Source organism: Ambystoma mexicanum, chromosome 4p (genome assembly GCF_040938575.1).
Source record: "Ambystoma mexicanum isolate Mex_15411 chromosome 4p, UKY_AmexF1_1, whole genome shotgun sequence".
Classification (NCBI taxonomy): domain Eukaryota; kingdom Metazoa; phylum Chordata; class Amphibia; order Caudata; family Ambystomatidae; genus Ambystoma; species Ambystoma mexicanum.
This window is the reverse complement of record NC_090927.1, coordinates 113,607,072-113,629,549: the sequence shown is the minus strand read 5'-3', so window position 1 is coordinate 113,629,549 and position 22,478 is coordinate 113,607,072. Positions and strand designations below refer to the sequence as shown.

The following is a 22,478-nucleotide window of genomic DNA, read 5'->3' as shown; positions in this document are numbered from 1 at the left end:
TTGGCCTTTGTTTCACAGCCGCGGCGGTGTGGTGTCCGCTGAGAGATATGCAGACTTCTCGAACCCACTTCATCAGTGATCCAATGTAAACTCTCTCATGAAATGATTTCCGCTCTTGCCACCATACAGCCTCAGACTGCAAATCTGCTAATGTAATTTATGTTATTGAATGCCCATGTGGCCTGAGGTATGTGGGGCAAACCTCCAGGCCCATCCACAAGAGAATAAGTGAACACAGGTCACGAATAAGGTGCAAAAACATGACTGAACCCCTGGTAGCACACTTTACAGAATTTCGTCATGGCCCTGATAACTTCATATGGTGGATAGTGGACAAGATACCTCAGACAACCAATGCAAGCAGCTCTCTGAACTTTAAAGAAGGCTGGTGGATTTTTAAGCTCAAATCCATAACTCTTGGACTGAACGAGGCCAACCCAGCAGGTCCCATGACATAGAAACAACAGGGCCTTTCGCCCCCTGTACCTGCCTTGTATTGACAAAGGGCACGAGACAGTTACTACCACAGGCTACCTCCATACATCTGTATGTGCTGGGGACTAGTGCAAGGGCAACAGGTATGCCCCTTTGGTTGCCAGCTACTGTGTACATTTCCAACTGAATCTTACAGCATACACAATGGCCAGGAGATGGCTCCTGCCCTTAGCTGTTGGTCCGTGTGGGCCACTTCTTGTATATGACTCTGTCCTACTACATGGGATTCACTCAATGGCTGAACCCCGTCTCTCATCAATGCACTTTCAAATACCTGTGCCGACTTTCTAGCGTAGCCGCTAGATCCACGGCTGGGAATTTCGATTTCCAGCTCCCTCCGGGCATTACCGCTACCACGCATGCGCGTGGGTGTAGTGTCTGCGCACGGAGCTGTGCTCATGCGCGAGGGATCAGTGCCCCATGGGTTACACACACGCACTATCCCTTTATGTACAGCTCTGCCGGGAACTGCCCACAGCTTCCAGCAGTTCCATACCGGCAGAGCTGTACAGCGCGTCCAGCAGACAAATCCTTCCATCTGCTGTTCCGTTTTCGGTGAATGGGACCCGACAGCATTCACCCCTCACCCCTTTCTAAACTGGGTCGCTGACGACTATGGGATTGTGTACCCAGTTCCCACCTTCCCACATTAACTAGCCCTTTCTGCGTCTCTCCCTGTGCAGCAGTACGCACCTGCTCTGGTGCTGCACAGCGTTTCTGGGACCCTGGGACTGATTCCATCCAACCCAGTAAGGAACTGTCACTCTAACATTGAGGTACCCAGCTCTTGCAGAGCTATTCTATTCACATGACCTGTTGTCCTGACAGTTTCTTTTCTTCTCTACTATTATGTCATTTTATCAGTACCTGTCGCTCACGGTGCACTTTCTAAGGGGAACCTCTGTGTTTTTTACAACACTCTGCAGTGCCCCATTATCGACTTGTTGGATGGTGTACCAGGCGAAATTGCCTTTCAAAATACAGGCTCTTCACCCTCCACCTCTTAACTTACAAAGCCAGCTAGGCAACCCCCTTTGTTACTACCCCTGTACAGGTCAGTGTACGTTTGGAATTGTGTTCCCTCATAAATTATACACTCCATTTTTTAATGATGCATGAAGTCTGTGTCAATCACGCTTTGCCACTTCTGTATGTAGTTAGTTACACTGTATAATCTACTAATTTGGACACCACTTTTACCTATCTCACGGTCCCCTCTGCTTCTTGCAGGGGATCACCGCCTTGGCTCCAGAAGAAGGCTTGTCCATGACATTTGCCGAAACGTCTATGAACATCAGCAGTACCTTGTGTTGCTGCTGACTAATTCCACCCTTTACTAGGGTCCTGATTTACGATCTAGACGTCGACTTAATACAAGGTCACCCTACAGCCTGGCTCGAACGGACCATCCTAAGGTCTCAATAGGATGAGAAATCCCCCTGAAAACAACATTCTCTTATGAGCACTAGGTGCAGAGTTGTGTTTACCTTAAGGACTCAAAGTGTTGGGGACTCCCTCCTTTTCCATGTCCAACTTTTCTCTTACAGTGTTCATAAGGAATTGTAATCCTGCATGAAAACAATGCACTAGGAGCTTGAAATCTGGTTACCCTTGGCTCCTACTTTTCTCTACTACATGTGAGAACTATTGACACTGTCTAGACTCGACAGCCACATGGGTACTGAGCATGAAGGAATGCTGACACGTGTGTGGCCCAAGTATGTGTGTATCTAGGTAAATTACCCTTGCATGCACAATGTTGGAACAATGTTGTATGTTCCTTTCTGTACAGTATGAAATAACCTGTTTCTAATCAAATGAATCCTCTTGGAATCTACTGTACAGGCACACACAGAATGCTTTAAATGTTGCTAGATGTTTGTAACATTAAATGTGTCCACTACCAGGAAAACAAATTGCAACTCATTTTGAATGCCTGCACTGCATTGCTTGACACAGTCTTGCACTACTCGACAGTTAATAATATGCTGTCAGTGTGCCTTCGTTTTATGTGATTATATTTGCACAGTGAACCAGTGTGCAACCAAATAGTGTCCCTAGAGGCAGGACCCTTTCTTGCGTATAACCATACAGCCTCAGACAGAGACAGCAGCAACCTTAACCACAGCAGGCTTTGCTTTTAGTAAGATAGTAAAGGCAGACTGACGCCACCAATGTAGGCCAATCAAACCACCTAATACAACTTATCGTGTTTGCCTTACCATTTATGCAGAGGTGTTGCTAGGGGGGGGCAAGGGGGCAATAGCCCCTGGTCTTTTGGTTGTACCCCGGATAGAAGCTCAGGTGCTACAACCAAAAGGCTAGCTAGCCCCCAGTCCCGACAGTTCCGACATTAGCGTAGCCCCGGTTCTTTTCCAGACCTAACAACACCCCTGCATTTATGCCTAGTAAAAAATGCCATGCCACACTAAGAAATTAAATGCAGGCTGGCACCATCAATGCGGGCCAATCAAGCCACGTAATAACACTTATCATGTTTGCTTTACCCATGAAGCACACAAAAGAATCTGTACAGCACATCATGGCTAAAGCGAAAAAAATTCATGCCCTCCCAGCAGCGCACACCCCTAAATTTAGTGGCCCCACTTCCCCTTAACACATGAACACAAACACACTCTCATACACATGAATTTGCATAACCTACACTCTCTCCCTCACCCGCGCATTCAACAACCCAGGACTCCTCTCCTGTCAGTCAGCGTGTGTGCCTTGTTAGCACAGTAATGAGAGGTGGTGGGGCCAGAATTCTGGTGCCCCTCTGGCCTCTCGTTATTATGCCACAAAGGGCTCACCATCACAAACAAACAGAAAATGTATAGCGGAGGCACCTGCCTCTAATCAGACGCAGGCAGCATAGTCCTCTGTGCAAGTAAAGCACACAGGCAGCTGCCTGCCACACAAGTGAGGGGGGCAGCCCCACATCACCCATAGTGAGCAACTCCACTGAGAGACTCGATCAATTAAAATGAAGAGGTTTGCCTCCATAGGTGAAAAGAACAACTCTTGAACTGTGAACATGGATGTAAAAAGAAGTGGAATTTAAATAATTCAAAAAAGGTAGCAGGCGCTCCTCTCCGGAAAGAAAATGGCATGATAACCTGTTCTGAGATGAGAGTTTGCAGCAGACGCTTTTTGCTCACTGTTAGAATCCACTGAACGGGTTATCATGCTGTGTTCTTTCAAGAGAGGGGCGCCTGCTACCTTTTTTGTATTTTTGGAAGGAACTTGGGGTTGGTCACCCTACGTTACCTGGAGGCAATCAGACGTGGACTCCCTGCTCACTGTGCTCAGAGAGACAAAGCTTCACCTCACTGAGGAGGCCCAACAAGGCTCAAACACGTGTATGGGGTTGCTTTTGGTACTATTGTTCAGAGAGGAATTGCCATAGCATTTCGGTGCTGGACTGCCCATGTGGGCGGGACAAAGACTGATATGCAAATGGATATTTCCCATCTGTGAAGGTACAGTGAGCAAAAAGCAATGGCTGCAAACTCTCATCTCAGAACATGTTATCATGCTATGTTCTTTCTGGAGAGGAGTGCCTGCTACCTTTTTTGAAGTATTTGCAAGGAACTTGGGGTTGGTCACCCTAAGTTACCTGGGGGCAACCAGACATGGAGACTCCCTGCTCACTGTGCCCAGAGAGGCTCAGCTTCACCTCACTGATGATGCCCAACAAGGCTGAAACACGTGTATGGGGTTGCTGTTGGTACTCTTGTTCAGAGAGGAATTGCCATAGCATTTCGGTGCTGGACTGCCCTTGTGGGCGGGACAAAGACTGATATGCAAATGGATATCTCCCATCTGTGAAAGGTACAGTGAGCAAAAAGCAGATGGCCGCGAACTCTCAAAGTGGTTAACAACCACTGAACAGGTTATCATGCCTTGTTCTTCCGAGAGAGGGGCGCCTGCTACCTTTGTTGCACCTTTTGTACAGATTTAAATAAGTGGAACTTAATTACCATTAGTTCCCATTCACTTCAACATCTGGACACACCGACATATCAACAGCACACAATGGTTGAAATAATATTGAATAAAACATAGCTAAGCAGAAATCCATATTATGCAAGTACTTCCTTAAAATAGTTTATTTGCATCCAGGGAAGGACGCTCAGCCAGCTAGAAATGCTGGTGAGGACTGCCATTGTCCCGTCCATGTTCCACTAGCCAACCAAACCCCTTCCCCAGGTGCTGCCATTTATTTTGTGGTAGCTCAGCTCCCGGCCACTGCACCAGTCCCCTTGTTCCCCCCTGTCCCACACATTATCCCCAAACCCGCCGTACTTAACTGCTGGTCTGGGACTCTAGGGTCTGGCTCCCGTGCTCCTTCCCCATATAGTGGGCACCCACCATAGATATAGAAAAGGGACTTGGCTTGCTGGTAGCCATTACCGGCCTTGTAACCCCCTCGTCCCTCGACCCAGGGATGATAACTTAAAAAGCTGCATGAAAGAGTGAAACATTAACAATAACAGAAATAATCAAAAGGATAAGGAACACACTCTAGATTAGACACCAATGTATGCTGACCCAAGCTGCACCTCACTCAGGAGGGCCATCAAGGCCAAAACATGTCTGGAGTTGCTTGTGTTTCCATGCAGAGGGGACCTGGCCTAGCAGTTCGGGCAGGGCTGCCCCATTGGTGGCAGTACCTGACTGATTTGCATATGGCTTGACCCCTTTTGCAATGGCGCAGATGGGCTAAAAACGGTGATGTGGAAGGTTGCCCAGAGCAGTGCCAGTGGTTCAGATTAATTCAAAACCTTCCACCCATCCTGTTTTTTGGTTTCTTCTATTTTGAGCACAAAAATGTGCTTACAGGAAAATTCATGCTGGCGTGTTTTATGTGTATATTGGTAATGAAATTAATTGTCCCCCATGGAAGGGGCCAATCTCATGCAGGGTATATTGAAGCGCAGCGCACTCGCGGGATGGAGAAGGACTGCGCGGCAGTGATCTCGTCTCAGTTCAGTGCGCCTCCCCCATCCGCTGTAGATTGATGCACAGCAATCAATAGAGGCGTGACATCATGGTTACGCCTTCGTGTAATGTGTCGCCTCATTTAAAACGAGCTGGTTGTATCGCAGCTTCGTGTCCTGTCATAATCTGATGCTAGTTACCCCCTTCACCTTCAGCACACCTCTCGCTGTATTCCTTTACTTCCACTATAATGTAAGCACCCCATGGGTTCCTGAGACTTATTCCCAGCTCTAGGCAAGGGCCCCAACCAAATATCTTGTTGACATGGGCCCTCCAGAGCACAGACACAGCTTCAGCTGTACCTGGGTGGGCAATGAAAACAAGTGTGCTGTAATTACCTAAGATAAGGTTCTGACTTATCGACCTGCACTGGCAGTTAGTGCCAGAATGTTTTTGCTATGGTGACTTGTAGAGGTAAACAATGACCGTCCCTCTCAAACTTCTCTGCCTTCGCTCACAAATAAACATCGCAACAGAGACGTCATTTCACCAAAATGCCTGGGGAAGCGGAAGTGACATCACACGACCCTTGACCGCTGATGACAACTCAGGAAGTGATGTCATTTGACCCTACCCCGAAGTGACATCACAGGAAGCGATGGAACACGACCGTTTAACCCCTTGACAAAACAGGAAGTGGCCTCACATAGCATTGTTTCTAAATACACTATGAAGAATATGGTTATAATATTACTGTAAGGTGATATACATTTCATACAAGAATCGATCACCATATGTATCGGCAGAAAAAAACATGCTATAACTGCAACTTGCGAAAAGCAAAATACATAGGGCCTCATTACGAGGCTGGCGGTAAGGGGTTAACGGCACCGGTAAGGATGCCGGTGCCGTTAACCCCTTACCGTCGCATTCCAAGGTCCCTTAGCGGGTCCCACTAAGGCCGGTTGGTTTTACCAGCCGCCCTTAGCGGGAGCCACTAAGGGGCCAGGCAGCTAATAACGGGCCTGCTATTTGCGGGCCCATTATTAGCTCCTTCCCCATTCCCATTGAGTCCTATGGAGGCTCGAATGGGAATGAGGAATGGTTTTCAGAATGGGGACTTACCAGGTCTTCCAAGGTTGGAACAACCCGGTAAGTCCCCATTCTGAGAACCCGGACACGACTTTGGAGGCAGCCATGGTGCTTCCATGGCTGTCTCCAAAGTCGTAATGAGGCCCACAGTCCGAAATGGATGCTTATTCTACTCTAAATGCTTTTTGGAGGATTTTGTCTGCATTGTGAATTTGAGGTGTTTGAAAACAGACTAAATCAGTGACTCACCCCCTGAAGTGTGCCTGAAATAAACCTTTAATGAGTCAAGCAATTATTATATAGAATTCCAGAAAGACAAACAGCTCAAATAGCCACATGGCATTGGTCACAGCCCAGGAGCTTCAATTGTAATATTTATTTTTTTAAATTACACTTTTTTTATTTTTATTTTTAGGGGTAGCAAGGGAGACTTAGCAAGGGGGACCTCAGCGCTCGCAAGTGCGACCCCTGGCGACCCCCAAATGACGTCCCTGCATCACAATCCTACAAGCAGAACCCGTTTTATGAACCAATGAAGCAAACGCACTCCCCACCCCCCCAAACCTTGCATGAGCCAGCAGCATGGGAGCAGAGGAAGTCCCATGTGGCTTTTAGGGCACGTGAATTCTTGTGCATGATGTTAAACTGTGAATAATCTATAACCCAATTGAACCCCAACAAAATGTCAGAGTGAATTACTCTGAATTCATTCTAGTTAAGCTTAATCATTACATTTCGCCTAGAGGCCCGCCTATGGGCATTTGGCGTGTTAGAAGAATTAAATAGATAAATAAATACATTTCAAATTCTATATGTTCATACTCATAATGTCCATAGAAGGAAGGAAAACAACACATCTTCTTAACAGGATTTTACACATTGATGTCACCTAAGCAATAAAGTGCCTGTGCACGTGTATTCCTCAAAAGGCACTTGAATCGCACAGTTCAAATATATACGTATCACTAACATCTGACAAACCTATTTCAGTAGTTCGTCACATATAACACAACATACTGATCAACATGCACATTCACTCTCAAATGCATGACTGTTGTATGTGACAACCACGACGAGCAAGGAAGCCACACGGATGAAAGAACATTGCCAGCGATCAAGAAGACCAGAGGGCATGAGGAAGGCCTCGTGTACTATTGCCAGGCAGATTTCTTTAAGAATATGGTTGAAATTGAGTATTGTGACGTAGAATTGTCATATAGCCGTCACACGGGGGTTGTGGTCTACAAAACATGCACAATGAATGAAAGATAACTTAACAGGTGCAGTGCCCCTGGTCTACGTTGGCTGCACTCCTAGCATCTCCTGTGTGCACCTCTCGGTTATTAATTCTACACCTCACGCTAGTGAATGGTTGCTCTAACTAAAATGGCTTTTATCTGCTTAAGTATTTTTCACTAGTCATGAAGCACTTTTTTGCAATGTTCGTTTACTTTTCGATGTCATTTCTAATAATTTTGTCAGTGCTTATGTGACAGCTCTTCCCAAGCCGCAGTTGGGGGGTACAGGGGGGTGAATGGTAATGTGATGTCACTTCCTGTGATGTTATGGGGGAGGGGCGTCAAAGACTGTGGCAGTTGACTTCCTTGACCCCTGGAGTTTTGGTGATTTGACGGAAGCCAAAGGAGGCCGCTGGCTTCACGCCTCTCACAGATCATGGTGCGGAGTGTGGTTGTATCATGGTACGGAGTGTGTTTGTGGCGGCCTGAGTCGCTGCTTCTCACGAAACAAGCGTGTGATCCTACTTGACACAGATCTCATGATATTGAGAGAGTCCTCATTAATCTTGCTGAAATTGACCCAAAACCCCACATTGAAATTGACAATCATTTTGAGAGTGAAAGTGTGTCGATTGCTTTGTAATATTGTACCAGTACAAACACATTGCAATCTGCATAATTTATGCAAATGATGCAGTCACACTTTTATGCCCCCTGAGCTCTCCCAGAAGCAATTTCTAAAAAAAGGGGGTGTCTGTGTTGCTAGCACTCAGTACACGCATGTTAATGGGCGGCAACAAGGCCACTAAAAATAACAAAGGCTTGCTATACGCGACCACTTTACACATTCCACAATGACACACTACTCGGATGCTTCCGGTATGTTTGGGGGTTGATTTGCACCTGGACGTTCCCACTATGGGCCAGCCTGGCGCACGGGTGGATATAGCAGGTGGCCAAGCAGCAAATTGCGATGGGGCCCCCCCTGCCCTGCCTCACTCACCTCAAAGACAAACAGCCAGAGCTGCATACAGCCTCCCTGCACACTCCTGTGCCAAACTTAAAAGACAACTTAAAACACATTGAACGTTTGCCTCTAAAGTTTAACATCATCCCACTTGTAACAGCTATTAACTCCGCCCATCCTAAACTCCACCTCCACAAGACCACAACTCACCCACATGGGGCCCGCTGACAGCCTTGCACAGGGAGCCCTTTGCTTTCAATCTGCCAATATACTCATGGCCTGACCCATCGTCGACCTCCTGTTTAGGTTGATCCCTCTGCGACATCTACAGGGTTGTCAACGTCTGTTTGTCATCTGTGCCAACCCCCTCTTGGGTCGTCTAGAAGGGACTTGGGTTTCCGGTCATATGAGACGTTCTACCACTAGCGGTGGTCGGGGTTCCATTTGGAGGTACCCCTATCCACGATCACACCTCAGACGGCAGCTTTAGTTGACGGTTGTCGGCGGCGGTTCTTCATGAGCACCCTATCCCCTCCCTACGCGGCAGGATTTCGCCTCAGTGTCTCAACTTGTGTTCTCTTGTCTATGGTCATGTTCCCTTTTCTGCTCCGTTGCTTCCTGGTCAACGACATGCAAAGGGCGAGATGTGTGAGAGGAGATCGTTCTCCGGAGTAGCCTGTTCATGAGATATTCCGCTGGGGCAACCCCAGTTGAAAAACGGGGAGTCGTTCTGTATTCCAGGAGAAAGCAGTGGAGCGTCCAAGTAAAATCCTCACCCTGTCCCTGCGCTATGCAGAACCTCTTGATCCGGGCCCAGAAATGGTGACGGCCATGGAGTTTGTCAGCTGATCTTGTCAATTACGTTAGCTCTTTACAGCTTGTCCATTTCCGCCTTTCTTCTGAGATCGAACGGTATAAAGCTGTGCAGCACCATGATCTGCACTGTTGAGTCAGTGTGTACATGTCCCTCGAAGAGGTTGCCATAGTCCTCCGACAGGGTGTCCGTGTCATCACAATAGATGCCGAAGACAATGTGGTTGGTCTTGTCCTGGAGTGGCATTTGGCATATACGCTTACTGGCCCAGTTGGCTATACTCCCAAATTCCATCTATAATTCAATTACTACAGGCTGGCTTTGATTGGTTAGTTATCAGTTTGGGCTTCATACCCCCTACCTTGAATCCATTAGGATTATGCAGGACTTTATAGTTGGCACCATCTTTGAGTTAGAGAAACACTGCATCGTGCCACTGCGGCATTCTGTAGTGTCCCAAAGATTGCAGGCTAAGCGTTTGGGTCTTTGCCTACTCACCATGAGGTGAGCAAGCAGTGTTTCTTCAGGCAGGAGTTCTCTTGCTTCACACTACATGATCGCAGCGCCCGATGGATGCGCATTGTTCGTGGAGTGGCTCTGTATTGTGGGGCCTGTAGTTCCAAAGCCTCCTGTGGGCTCTAATCCTTACTGAAAGCTTTCTGTCTTGGTTTCTTTGCCGGCTCTGGGGAAATTGTGAGATTGTTATCTGCATGAGGGGGGTAGACACCATCCGCCCTGTAGAGGTCACTTGGGGTAGCAGACGGGCTGTCCCAGAACCCTGAAGCTCTGCCTCCTCAGAAAAAAGGGATGGAGAATTGTTCCAACTGACCAGTGTCTATCTCTTCATTATTTAAATAATCTGATAAGTAAAGCAAATGGGTACAATATACTAGCAACGATTTAGGGATTTCTCCCCAGAAACAAAACCAGAAAATGTACAAATGAGTACATTCAATCACAAATGTTATGATTTAAAAATGTTGGGCATAATCAAAAATATATATTAACATGTCTCCCATCCGCAAATCAACCGAGGGTGATCCTGCTTAGCTTCAGAGGGAAAAGTCAGCAAATGATTAGTAGCATTCAGGGTGCAAGGGTGAAACACTGATTGTATTCGGCTTTACAGTCTGGATGGATTCGACCCTGCAGACCAGCGAAGCTAAGCAGGATCAGCCATGATCGGATTGTGGATGGGAGATATGAGATGGGCACTGATGTTGTAAGAAGGGGGGTAAGCTTCTAATGATATAGCTTTAAGGGTGGTCTTATAGAGTAGCACAAGTAAATGTGAGAAAATTGAAGGTAAGAAGAATGCGGAAAAAAAATTCTGATTGATCGAAATATGCTTAAAAATGCATGCCCTATCCATTGGGCCAATAACATTTCTGAGACAACTTCCACTTTGATGAATGTTCGGTGTCACTCAGCTCTAATAAAGTCAATTTTCTATGTTCATTATGGTGACATACTAACACAGTGACACAGAAATGGGATTTCACTAGAGTGGATCTGCATCGCAGACTTATCAAGTGTCTTTTCTAGAGTTTTTAAAGTTAAATAAAGACGTTAGCACCCGCATCACAGATGCTGATGTGGCTGCTGAGAGGTGTGGGTCTGCCATTGCGGCAGAGTAATGGAGGGCCACGGATGTGCAACACTTAGGCTACTTGGAACACAGGATTTTACTAGTGGAGACCTGCTACGTGCAGAGCCGCCTGATTGGCTATATAGCCTAATCAGGGTACTAATGCAAGTTATTAATGAGTATCAGACACTTTGCAGCTTCAATCATTTCAAATACAAGCTCAAACAATGTCATATTCTAACACTCCGAATGTGACTTTGTCAACTAGCAGGAGACATCCCTCAGAAATGCTCAACAATCACAGACAGAGGGGATAATGACATCCCTCAATCCTCTGCTTGTTCCTTGGTTCTGGGGGAAATTCCTGGATAGGGCTGCAGGAGGCTCTGCGCCTGGTCACTGGATCACGTTTCTCTTCTAGGTGGGAACTGTCAATATTGAGTGGTGTAGGAGCGCAGAGGGCTGGTGGAGCCAGAAACGCCACAGACAACATTCACTGATCAGTGCTGTGTTTTCTCCGCAGACCATGAGCAGCCGCTTCTTCCCATATGACGCGATCCAGACGGAGGCGGTGCTGAGTTTGGATGAGGATACGGTCCTGTCAACCAATGAGGTGAGTGGGATGGGCGCCAGAGCCCAAGATCCACTTTCTCGAGGACAGGGTGGGAAAAAGGTGACTCTAACTTTGTAACTGATTCAGGATGTGGCTTATCCTTGGAAAATCCTTTCCAACCTGGTCTCGCTTGTGATGTGAATTTTTCAAGCTAATAATTTCCTGGGCTATGATGATCTAAGCACATTTTGTGATGTTCTATCAATAACTTGTACTATGTTTCTTTGCAATGTGCATTCTCACCTAGAAAGAGCTAGAAGAACACTTGCCCACCGCCCCCAGCAGGATCTCACCTCATGGACTGCCACTCCAAATGCAAGATATCCATATGCAGAAGCAAAGCTGCTCACTACTTCCAAGAGTTCTAATTGACCCCCAATCTCACACAGACACTTTTTAAACGCCAACAAGTCATGCTCCAAACCACCAACCACCCATACCACATCCCCATCCACCTCAGTATGCAACGCCCTCATGAAATACTTCAACTCTAAAATACACATCAGACAAGTCCTCCAGTCCACAGACCCTCTTCCACCTCCACACCCAAACTTTCCAACACATTGGACCCATTGCAATCCATCGACCAAGACACCCTTCTCACCCTCACAGCCAAAACGAAGCCAGCACACTTCCTGGGTGACGTCAGGCCACATTGAACTGCACCACAAATGGCACCAACCCCTCGTCAAGAAATCATTCCTCGATCCAACGCAGCCTTAGAATTACTGTCCCATCAGAATCCTCTCATACCTCCTCAGAATCATGGAACGCTTTTTCACAAGCCGCCTCCAACAACGCATTGCCACCAAGAACCTCAGGGTGAGGATTCCGCTCGGTCACAGCTCCAAGACTCAGACTGTAGCATTTCACATCCCAAACGACCCCCACACAGCACCGGCAAATGACACACTGCCATTCTAGTCCTTTCTCACTCTCTGCAGCTTTCAACATGGTCAGCTGCGTCCTCCTCCTAAACGTCCTATCCCACAGGATGATACTCCCAGGCACTGTTCTTGGCTGGTTCACCTCCTTCCTCGCTGACAAGACACACTTTGTCTCCAAGCCCCACTATTGATCAAACCCCACTGCGGTCAAGTTTGGGGATGCTCTCCATCTGCCACCATCTTCCACCTATATGTTCAATCCCTCAGTTAGACTCTTTGTAACCGCAACATCCACTTTTACCAATATACAAAATGTTAGGGATATTTATGCAGCAACCATCAATGCAGGGAATTCTTTCCCTCACCAAACAAAAGCGCTGCATTAATGTTCCGTTGATGTGATTCAATCTAGCCCTGTCCATGACTCATTTAGAGCCCCTGCGCCGCCAATAAGCCAAGAACCAGACCGGTGCACAGAAAGTAAATATATTTATTAAATAATAGGTCCAATTCATTTCCCCCAATCACTACACACGCCACTTTCTCTGTGGCATAAAACAAAGCTTCAATACAAAGAACTCACTTTTTGGGAATAGACATTAAGAAACCCTTTTGGGTCTCATGTAACTAGAATACAGGTCAAATATCTCACAGCTTCTATCACACGCGGAAATCCCTTAATGTCAAAGTTAGGCAGTACCTTGGAGCATTACAAGGTCATGATGGCGTTAGATTGAATAACATGCACCTTTCTCTACATGTAAAACAATTCCCCATATGCAGCGCTCCTTATAATCTCTCGGCACACTTGAAAATGCACTTAATCGCATGTATACTAATTTTGACTAGCGCTGCGATCTGAGCAATGCTGGCAGTTGAGTAACACAACACGCTTTTCCCTTTTGAGTTTTATTTGCAAGCCTTTTCCTTTCACCGCTATGCCAGGCCGAAACTCCCTTCTCTTAGGAGTCCCTTTCAGACTCTCTATAGAGAGGGTATTTTTCCATTATGGAGTTCACTTGTTTCCTTTAGGCGAAACACTTTTCTATGCCATCAACTCAGATATTCATTTATGTTTTGGGGAGTCCCGCTGCCTGGAGACAGGGTTCAGAGGAATGGAAAGCTGTAGGGAATTTCGTTTTTAATGCACCCCTCCCTCTAGGGAATTTTGAAGTTGGCAAAAATAAACAGGAATACCCAAGAACTTCACAGACTATATTTTAATTCTCACTGGGAGCAATGTTGTTGACTTCGAACTTCAACAAAAACTTCCCATGTTATTTGACTACGATGGAATTAATAGAATTATTATTTTATAAAATGCTAAGGGTCTACTGAGTTTGACCCCGCCCACTAATCAAGGGGAAGGTATTAAATCTAACAGATCCTTAACACTTAGTTTAGTTGGACATATTCTTTGCATATAATGTCTCTAGGTTCAATGCTCAGGAAAGGCATCAATACTTTGGGATATTCAGGGGAAACACAGGGCTGTGGTCAGGTGCCCAACTTCAGCCATGGATAGCCTCCAGCATCATCTCTCTGTCTGGCTCTCCTTGCAAAGATCCCAGCCTCTGTCTGTTTATTCCCCGGCTTCCTGCAGCACTCCCATCAGCACTTGCAAAGATCCCAGCCTCTGTCTGTTTATTCCCCGGCTTCCTGCAGCACTCCCATCAGCACTTGCAAAGATCCCAGCCTCTGTCTGTTTATTCCCCGGCTTCCTGCAGCACTCCCATCAGTACTTGCAAAGATCCCAGCCTCTGTCTGTTTATTCCCCGGCTTCCTGCAGCACTCCCATCAGCACTTGCAAAGATCCCAGCCTCTGTCTGTTTATTCCCCGGCTTCCTGCAGCACTCCCATCAGCACTTGCAAAGATCCCAGCCTCTGTCTGTTTATTCCCCGGCTTCCTGCAGCACTCCCATCAGCAATTCCAACCCAGGTAGTTTGGAAAACCTTTATTCGACAAGAAGTCATCAGGTTCAAATACATCACAGAATACATGGTGTTAATATAATAAAAACCTACACCAATAAACATTAAAAAATAAAACATTCATCTCAGGTTATTACATTTCGCGCCTTGAAACACTTGTGTACAGGTGCGCTATAAATGCCATATCATATCATACATGATGCTCTATATTAAAACGCATTTGAAGTTGTATCCATAAGATGCGAGTGCAAATATTGCATAAAGCATCATCGCCCTCCTCCACGTAACAGAACACATGCTAACTCTGAAAAGCATTAAAAAAAAAACAACGTTGTAATTTTAGGAGAGCTGTGCTCACAGCCTAAGACACTATTGATTTTGGAACAATACAAAGTTGGCAAAGGGCATCATCGCTTTACCAGTGCCCTCCTGCTCGGCAGCCAAGCTCTGTGCATGTAACGAGCAGCTGCGAACACTACTAAAGGAAGGGAACTTTGGGTTAGAAATACCAATGCGTCTAAGCGAATTTATACCAGCCAAAATAAGTGTTCTTTCAACCGTTATATTTTTAGTCCACTAGATGGTGCTGTTTGTCAACATTTCGATGGAGATATTTCGATGGATATGTACCTTGCAATGTTAAATATAGTATTTCCATGCATTTATTTTTGGGGGTTTTCATTTGATGGATTTCTTTTTCGATGGATTTGTTTCGTTTGTTCGTAAAAATGGCAGTGGGCAAAACACCTAGCCTGAGCCGTGTGTACAACAATCTCTCATGAGCTAGCATGATTAAGTCCAGATAGGCTTTAAAATCAACCTCCTGCCCATGTTCCAGATACTCAAGGCCCAACCTTCGCTTAGAGTCGCCAAGCAGGAGAAGGTCCATGCTCTCTGCTTAGAAAGATGCTTGAGCCCACTCAAGCCTACTCAAGCTTGAAGCACAGAGGCTCTGTGGGCCTCACATTCGAGTCAAGACGTCTTTCACATGGACAATCCATGTCAAGTGTTTTCCTCCATCAAGTGACATGATACGTAGCAATGCTTCCCTGCACTGCCCTAAACCTGGTTGGGTCCAGACTCTTACCCAATCAGATGCTGGCCTGCACATCATTTCTAGATCCAATGGAGTAGTGCCATATTCTAAGTGGACTAGAGCTGTCGGGCGCACTTACAGGAAATAACCATAACTTCTTCATAAAGTTGACTATCCCAGCAAGCATCTTCTCAACCTTCACATACCCCCACACTTCTGACCCATGAAGTGCCGCCAACATAGCCTGCTTCTGGTATAATTTCCGTGCCGACAATATAGCACCGCTCCCATGACGGGCAGAGAAAGACAGAATTGCACCGCTAACGTGGTGTCAGCCCTGTTGGCCTGGGCCGCCCATCCTGGAATCTTACTCCAGAGTAATGAAAACTGTTGACCTGTTCTATTGGGTCACCTTCTATTGTCAGCTTAATGGAAATATGCTTCCTGAATTGGGGTCTAAAAATCAGAGACTTGGTTTTAGTCGTATTCACAGTAAGACCAAGGTCCTTGTCTATATTAAATCTAGCCCTGCAGCTTTACTGCTCTTTGCAGAGCCAATTGCAACCACAACCTCTTTGACTGTAATGTAGGGCGCATCTTTATCGGGCTTAAAATGGGTGGCAGCTAAAAGGTGCAGGAGAGAAGGTGGACGATACAGATTCGAGAAATGCAACCTCCTTTCCTCCACACCAACACAACATACCAATGAATGGTCCCCTTTCAGCTCATTGTCAGAGACCAATTACCAAAATAGCACATTGTCCCTAGAGTAGAGGCATTAAGGAGGCCTTCCCATTTCCCTCTCACAAACTCCTTTTTATTGTTGTGAGGATGGGCCTCATTACAACTCACCCGGTATGGAAACAACGGTGGCGGTAAACCCGCCGCCACTGTTAATTCCGGACCGCCCAATCTCGAGTCCTGCAGGCGGGAGGTGGCGTTCCTGCCAGGTCTGACCTGGTGGGTTTAACACCGCCCTCTGGGACTCAATGGGAATGGGGATTTACACCATTCCGCCTCCGGAATTCCCGGGTCACCGGGGTTGTAATGCCCCGGTAATTCCGGGAATCACGGAGGCGGAATGGTAATACGAGTCCGGCGGTAACCAGGCAGTTTTACCGCCTCAGTTACCGCCGGACTCGTAATGAGGCTCGATTACATTTTTATATTCAGCTCTTAACAACCGCAAATTGGACCTATTGACCCCCAATGGGCCACCAATACATTTTTCTATTTATTTTTTGGTGGCATGGCAGGCCGCCTCATACCATCCCGCCTTGCCTTTTCATTTAATAACTACAGCGGGGATGGAAACATATGGTAGAATATTGCCCTTGAATTTTTTAAACTCTGCCAAAATTGCAGCATCCTCACTTCCCAGATTACAGATAAGTTCTATGTTGTCGAGAATAGAAACATACGGGGGGCAGGGGGCACTGTTGCATGGCGACCAAGATGGTGGCTCTCACCTAGAGCTCCCGCACCCAGTGCTGTCTAAGGACAAAAATAAACTTCTACAGCAGACTATGAGATATCTGGGGACAACCAGTGGATCCAAGACGCTCCCGGCTGCACACCAATCCCCTCCCGACCCCGCTGCGAGATCTGAAAAGTGAGGGACAAGCAGCTTGTGTTGCTGTGCTGAGGGAGATGGCAGGCGAGGGACGATCTACGCCGCCCATCATATTGCAAGGCCCGGCTACTGCTGCAAACCATCACTAAGGGCCGGGGCATATCCTACCCTGGTCCTTGATGCCTGGCGGATCCCTGATTCTCGCAGAGCTCCCGCAGCATTGATTTGGTGTTGATGCACTGTGCGACTACTGTCCTGCAGGCGCGAATTGGTGGCCAACACTACATGCCTCCCTACCTACCAACTGGAAACACACCCGGTGACTCCGCTTGTGGGGGCCCTGGTGGCCATCTTGAGACAGCGCAGAAATGATTTGCAACTGGCAGAAATGATTTGCAACTAGACTAGCTACGGAGCGAACACACCTGAGCCATGGTGGATTGTGCGTTCTGCTGGTGATCGTATTGTATGGGTGCTGCCTCGCTCACTGCCTAGCGAGGACCATGCAGAAACAAGGCCAGCTCTCCTAGGGGGTGAGCAGGCTATAGCCTGCTGTGATTATCCTGCATGGTCCTACCATTCTGGGTCTTGTCACTACTTCCACTCTACACCCCCCCACCTAGCGGGTGCAATACTGCCCTGCCCTGGAGTGTCCTCGTTGTTTGGAACGTCCGACACCCTTGGGGCGCCTTCCTCCACTACTGGCAAACCTGGCTTTCTACACAGGATGACAAAAGGAGGTGCTAATTACCAGCACCCCATGAGCCAATGCACCAAAGCTACTGCTAAACCTCCCACCGCTGGCGGGGCGTCTGCCGACATGGAGCCTGAACCCGCCCCATTGGAACTTACTGAAACCCAGCACATGATGGCATGCATGCAGGAGGTATTCGCTAAAGTGCACAGTAAGCTAGATGACATGTCCAGCACCATCGACTCCATTAAAACACGTATTGACAAGACAGACCAACGTTTATTGGAGGCCGAGACAAGAGTGGCTGCGGTGGAAGACGGCATGACCACCATGAGGGTTGAACTGGCTACACTCTCCAGGCATGTACTCCAGGTGGCAAAGAAGAACGACGACTTGGAATCAATATCCCGCCGCAATAATATTTGCATTATAGGAGTCCCTGAGTGCAGCACTGAATCCTCTCTGGAGCAATGGATAGAATCCACCCTGCTACCACTGCTAGGGAGCATTATCGCCACAGTTTTCCATTGCACGTGCCAATAAGTCCCTGGCTTCCAAACCTAAACCCGGAGCTCCTCCGCGGCCTATAATTGTCTGCATACTCAATTACCGGGATCGCAATGCTATCCTTCGGGCGGCCCGTGAGCAGGGAGACCTAGTGCTAGGCTCGAACAAGATACACATCTATCCTGACTGTTCAGTGGCTGTTCAGCAAGAGAGGAAATCATTGTTGGCGGTTAAAAGACGACTGCAAGACAGCAACCTGAAATATGCGATGCTTACCCGCTAAACTATGAGTCGAATAGAACAACAACATTTTCTTCTTCACGATACCAGGCGAAGCCATGATGCTGTTGGATGAAACCTTGCCGGCACCCTGAGCCTTGACTAAGCTCAATTGCTGTACTCGTGCAGGGGGACTACTCTCTTCTGCCTTTTCACATTCAGTGGATCTTTTTCCGCCGACAGATTTGTACGCCCCGGCTTCTGCTCTGACACCGACCGGGCTCCTCAGTGGAGCACCTTCTTCTACACAACACTGCGATAGACAGTGAACATGCTAACCCCCTGGGGTACGATTATATAAGAAGTTTGTTAATACTCATCCGTTTTTCATTTTCTGTATCTAAGTCCGGTGGTGGCACAGGCAAGCGGGAGCATCAGCCTCCCTATGCAATGTTGCGTTTATGGTTGGGGTTGTTTTCTATGGGGTATCATCACCCTATTTCTGTGGGAGATGCAGGTGCGGGTGTGGGGGGTGTTGGGGTTGTTAGAAAAACATGTGGAACACGTCATATATATGGTTGAGAGAGGAATGGGCATGGAAGGTCACTCCAAGGTATTGGGGTGGTTGAATCAAAATGATGGAAAAGATAATACTGAAAGTTCTGTACCAGGATGGGAGACATAACCTGCCTTAGTTGGAACATATGTGGCCTGGGTAACCCAATCAAACATCGAAAGATACAATTATATGTTGACAGGCACAAGGTTCAAACCCTGTATTTGCAGGAGACCCATGTCCTTTCGACAACCTGTGAGGGATTTGCTAAGAACTGAGGTGGCAACCGCCTCTATACTTCATATTCCTCGCAATCCAGGGGAGTCATGACCTTGGTGCAGAAGTCCCTTACATTCCAGTGCAAACACATAAAGTAAGGAACATTCCTATTGGCACAAAGGACGCCATGAAGAAAGAATTGACAAGATTGTGTGAACAGAACATCATTGAGCCTATTGAATCTTCAGAATAATTATCCCCTACTGTGATACTGAGCAAGCCTGACAACTCAATAAGAATATGCGTATATTTCAGGGATTTGAACCCCAACATTTTGGATAGATAGGCATCCTCTACCAAACATAAATGAAATGTTAGTAACGATGGAGCCAGCCAGATATTGTACTACAGTCGATATGTCTTTGGCTTAACACCAGGTAGATTTGGATGAAGATTCAAAACACTTAACATCATTCATTAAGGGCCTCATTACACGGACGGCGGTACCCATGGCGCTAGTAGCGCCATGGTTGCCGCCGTTATTTTACCGATTCCGCCTTGGTGAATGGGGGAATTACCGCCCCATTCCAAGGTTGGCAGGGCGGTAATTCCCCGTTCACCAAGGCCCTTCCCCATTCCCATTGAGCCCCCATAGGGCTCAATGGGAATGGGGAAGGAGCAAATAACGGTACCGCTGTTAGCGGTACCGTAATTTGCCCTGAAGTCCCTCAGCTGGTCCCTTCCTTAACGTGTGGTCTGGCCACACGTTAAGGACGTGACCCGCTGAGGGACCTCGTAGCATGGCGCTAAGGGATTACCGGCACCGGTGCCCTTACCGGTGCTGGTAATGCCTTAGCGCCATCCGTGTAATGAGGCCCCTGGTGTGTTTAGATACCGGCGTATTCCATTTGGCCTGGCATCGGCTGCAGCGGTCTTCCAAAGACTGTTGCAACAACTCTGTCCATTTCGGCCTGAAAAGAGCGGCAAAGTGCAGCAAGCCTTAGGAAAACCTCCATTCCGAAATGGATGCCTTGGGCTTCATCGCCATCATGGAGTAACCACAGCAATCGAGACGCCAGTGCTGTGATTGGTCACAGCATCTAGGAATCAGAACCAGCAGGCTTCTTAGTCACCCTCCATGATGAAGCCCTGCAGAAGAAGACCCTGTCTGAGTCGGATCTTCCATTCTGCAGCATCTCACCATTGAGGACACACCGAGGATCCCCCCTTCACCCTTACATCATCATTGCCCTGATTTCAGAGGAATGGACAGTGGCTCACTGGGCCGCAAAGTCGCATGAGCAACTCAAAAGTGCTCCGCTGACTGCAGGGTCGGGAAGACAGCATTGTTTGCTTGCGACATTGCAGTGGAAAAGGGCTGCTAGCCCACTTGGGCTCTGTCCATTTCGGCCTGAAAAGAGCAGCAAAGTGCAGCAAGGCGCAGGAAATTCTCCATTCCAAAATGAATGCCTTGAGCTTCATCGGTATCACTCAGTAACCACAGTAATAGAGAAGCCAGTGCCGTGATTGGTCACAGCATCTAAGAACTGACCAATTGGAAGCCAGTAGCCCCCACGATGAAGGCCCACAGAAGAAGACCCATTCTGAGCCTGTCCGGGGCTGGGAGGGCTCGGAGGGCCCCCACCGCAGTGCCCCTACACAAACAATGCTGTAGCCTCCTGTGCTCGTCTTGCTCCTGCATGAACTTTTTTCCACAGCACCGCAGGCCCTCCCTTCTATGCAAATGTGAGTGATGACTGAACTGTCCTATTGCCTCCTCCACCTATCTCCTTGAACCGTAACTCTGCCAATCACATTCTGCCTTTCTCTCTTGACCACCTATTTTCTTCACTGCACTGTGTGTTCTACAATTAGTAAATTCAGTCAAGTTGTTATCCTTCCTTTTCCTCTTGCATGCCTGTGTGCACTGCATTGTGATTTGTTTTTAAAATCAAGTTTAATTGGGTGTGCTTTACATCTTGCATCCATTGCATGCAATCCATTGTGATTGTTCCTAACATCTTACATCCATTTTGTGCACTGAACTATGATCATTTTTAAAATCGAATCTAGGTGGGTGTACTTTACATCTTCCATCCATTTCGTGCACTCCATTTTGATTGTTCCTAACATCTTACATCCATTTCGTGCACTCCATTGTGATCCTCCTTAAAATGAAATGCTGCACCCTACCCCTATTGCCCTACACTGTATGTGTGCCCTCCTTACTACTAGACCACCTTGGAGTAAGGGTCAGGACTGTGCAGTGCAACCCCCCTTGTTTTCCTCGCTCACCTATCCTCTGCTACTGAGATGGCACTCACCATCTCTCCAATCTTCTCTAACTGCTACACTAACACCTATCCCCCCTCTCTCACAAAATATGGATGAAAAAAGTACAAAAAGACATCCTGGGTCCAAATCCTGGCCTTCCCATCGCAGACACCTATGTCAGTGCATCTTCCAGAGAGATCTTCACTGATATCCTCTTCTCTGTCCCCTCTCCAGACCTATGTACTTCTCATCTCATCTCTACTCTCTCCCCTTTCACATCCTCTTCCATTAATGGCGGCACCAAGTGGGAAGTCCTCTTGGTGGACCTCTTCTCATCACGCTGCATTATTAATGTCTACCACACTGCCCCTATCCTGGTTCAGGGTCCTCAAGCCAACCTCCTTTGACTGGATCCTGCAGTCCCTCATTAAATTTCTTCCTTCTCCCCCTACCACTCTCTCTGAAAATAGCGGCATGGCTACCTCCATAGTCGTAATTACCCCCATTGTCAGGTGTTATAAAAGAGAAGGTGGAAAAAGGAAGAGAAGAGGGAGAGGCTCCAACTCTCAAGATGTTTAGTACCACTGCTCCAAATATCATCACGGTTGAAGCCAGCAACCTAAGAGTAGGGGGAGTGCTTGAGCAAATACAAGAAGGGATAGTCCTATTGCTTTTGCCTCTGTGTCCTAAAATCGTGGAGCTGAATTACTCTACAATAGAGAAGGAAGCACTAAGGGTAAAGTGGATACTATAACACTTTAGAACTTTAATATGGGGCCTACCAGTGCTTATCAAAACCGATCATAAGCCGCTGATATGCATTGTGAAGA

General features: G+C 47.3%; 1 long non-coding RNA gene across 1 annotated transcript; it reads left to right on the top strand.

Annotated features, from left to right (window-relative positions):
• The first annotated feature begins 939 nt into the window (after positions 1-939).
• LOC138453049 (uncharacterized) lies at positions 940-2,417 on the top strand. Its single transcript, XR_011260355.1, has 2 exons — positions 940-1,271; positions 1,726-2,417. It is a non-coding gene; the product is annotated as an uncharacterized lncRNA (long non-coding RNA).
• The last annotated feature ends 20,061 nt before the right edge of the window (positions 2,418-22,478 follow it).